Source organism: Dipodomys ordii, unplaced genomic scaffold, assembly GCF_000151885.1.
Source record: "Dipodomys ordii isolate 6190 unplaced genomic scaffold, Dord_2.0 Scaffold70, whole genome shotgun sequence".
Classification (NCBI taxonomy): Eukaryota; Metazoa; Chordata; class Mammalia; order Rodentia; family Heteromyidae; genus Dipodomys; species Dipodomys ordii.
In genome coordinates, this window is record NW_012267286.1 from 977,214 (window position 1) to 980,123 (window position 2,910).

General features: G+C 40.3%; 1 protein-coding gene across 1 annotated transcript in view; it reads right to left on the reverse strand.

Moving 5' to 3' along the window:
- Positions 1–2,910, reverse strand: part of Ndst3 (N-deacetylase/N-sulfotransferase (heparan glucosaminyl) 3) — a 143,274-nt gene that overhangs the window by 12,157 nt on the left and 128,207 nt on the right. The window lies entirely within an intron of this gene.

The window sequence follows — 2,910 nt, forward strand, 5'->3', positions numbered from 1 at the left end:
TTGCAATAACTAGTATATGTCTGAGTCAAGCAGAAAAGGTCAGATAAGGTGATGTTAGGTGAAATGAACCCCAAGATAAGTATTCAAATGTTTTTTCTTTCATGTGATTGTTTCTAATATATTTGTAAAATGATTTCTTTGTTGCTTTGTATGTCCTTCCCCCACGGTATAACCCCTGCTTTCACTGTATTTGATGTTGGTATAATTTGTGGAGGGGGAAGGAAAAAAACAGATCATTTAAATAGGGATACAGGTGGACCCATTGCAACAATGAGATGTACAAGTCGTTATGTTGAAAAACAAACTTTACAACTTTGGTGGGGGGGGGAGGTCTGGGTAGGGTGGATGGGGGAAGGATGGGAAGGGATGGGAAGGGGAAACAAAGGAGAAGGCTACAATGCTTGATAAGAAATGTACTCATTATCTTGCCCATGTAATTGTAACCCCTCTGTACACTATTTTCACAATTAAAAAAAAACCAAAAAATTCCAATCAGTTTAGACATCTCTTAGGGTACTCAGAATATTCTAGCATGGCAAGATTGCACAGCAAACCCTTAGTATACAGCTTCTTTCACCTATTTCTGTACTGTGAGTACATTTTTGTTGTTGTTGTTGTTGGTCATGGGGCTTGAACTCTGGGCCTGGGTGCTGTCCCTCAGCTCTTCAGTTCAAGGCTAGTGCTCTACCACTTGAGCCACAGAGCCACTTTTGGCTTTCTGATTAGTTTATTGGAGATAAGAGTCTCATGGTCTTTCCGGCCCAGGCTGGCTTTGAACCTCGATCCTCAGATCTCAGCCCCTTGAGTAACTAGGATTACAAGCATGAGCCACTGGTGCCTGGTACTGTGTGTAAATTTATGTGGTTACTTGAGGATTTTTTATTGGTTTATAGTTAGGTGCATCCATACAAGTCTTTAACCAAAAGAAATCCTTGTTAAGCACTGAATAATCTTCCCTATCATAAGTAGGGAAATAAGCAATGCTAAAGTAAATGAAGAGTTTCTTGGTAATTGTCTAATTATCATTTCCAAGAATATACATTTTGTACTTAAAGTCATTTCCAAGAGCATCATGAAACAGCTATGAGTATACTGCTGTACTGAAAGTAACTAGACTGTGCAGACAGGACTCAGATAAGCAACTGCAAAGGGCATGGGGGTGAAGAAAGGCCACTGGAGACCCAAGACAATGACACAAAACTTCCAAATATTCTACAAGTGCACTGCTGGTTTTTACAAGCTCTGTCAGGCCAACTTGATGATTGGCAAGAAAATAGACAAAGAAACTGACTGCAAGTGCATTATCTTTATCAGCAGGGTGAAAGCCTGCGCATCCCCACTGGACCAGAAACTGTGATTTCTGTTCTTTACTTGTGATCCCACTCTCTTGCTTACCCACCAAGCCCCCCAACCAGGAAAGAGAATCATATAATAGGGAATTTCAGGCAGATACATCCCAGGTGTGAAATGACCCACAGTTCTTTGTATATAGTACATTGCTTTGGCATTAATTTCTTTTTAGTTTACATTGCCTTTTCTCAGCAGTGGAGTTGAATTAAAAAAAAAACTGGCTGCTGTGTTGGATACAGAGGAGACAAATACACAGCATGCAGGTCAAGGGCCATTCTGTAAGAAAGAGATTATGTCTTTATAGAATACTCCACTTCTTTTTTTCTTTCTGAAAACACAATGCCTTGCCATACGCTCTATAAAAGAAAACACCCAAAGATAAGCCAACTTGAAATAGAAAACTATTTAGAAAATAAAAGCTTTCTCTTCTAAAGAGACACTTTAAAAGATACAAGGCAGAAAGTGGACTTGAATTTCTAACTGTAGCAAAAATCACTTGGCTTTCTCAAAGGTTAAGTTGGATGTTAAATGCTTAAGGCTAGTGTCTGTTAATACTTAAACTCAAATCTGCAAGACTTTAGCAGTACTAGGAATACATAAAACAGAGTCTATAGGTTAATAGTAACAAAAAAGTAAACGACTCTCCGGAAGGAAGCTCAAAACTTCTCTGTTGTCCTCTAAATCAAACTGCCTCTTTTATAGGTCTCTGCGTACAACTTGTACTGCAGGTAAGCAGCGTTTGAGGTTTTCTTTCCAACTCCTCACTATCAGGGATGCTTAAGGTAAAAGACACTTTCTTCCTACTTTCTAAATTGACACATGGTAAGGAGTATAATGAAAGGAAAATCATTTATATCTGGAACTGAATTTTAGACTGAAAAGCACAATAGAATGATTCTATAACCTTGTCCTTTTCATCCAACTGTGCTTTAGGCACATAAGCTAGGGAGAACCATGACCCTCATAAGTCTTATTGCAAACCACTATGAAAGGACAGTGTCAAGTAGAAATCGTATTTAAAAATCTAGACTCCGAGCCAGAAGCTGTTGGCTCATGCCTGTAAGCTTAGCTACTCAGAAGGCTGAGATCTGAGGATTGAGGTTTGAAGCCAGCCAGGGCAGGAAAGTCTATGAAACTCTTGCTTTCAATTAAGCATCAAAAAAGCCAGCAGTGGCTCCAGTGGTAAAGTGCTGGCTTTGAGTAAAAAAGAGCTGAAGGATAGAGGCTAGGCCCTGAGTTTGAGACCAGTAATGGAATTAAAAAAATAGACTCAGGACTAGGGTGGATTATGAGAGGCTCCCTAGGGTACAAAATGTAAAGCGGCACACAGGTATAGGCACATCCTACAAGGAGTGCTTTCTAACATTCTCATGCCTCCCTTCCCTGCCCCTAGACCTAAACAAAGGAGAAGAAACCAGTAACAAAACAAAACAAGGGCTGGGAAGGTGGCTCAGTGGTAGAGTACTTGCCTTGCATGCTCGAGGCCCTGGGTTCGATTCCTCAGCACCACATAAGCAAAAAGAAAAAAGCCGGAAGTGGCACTGTGGCTCAAGTGGTAGA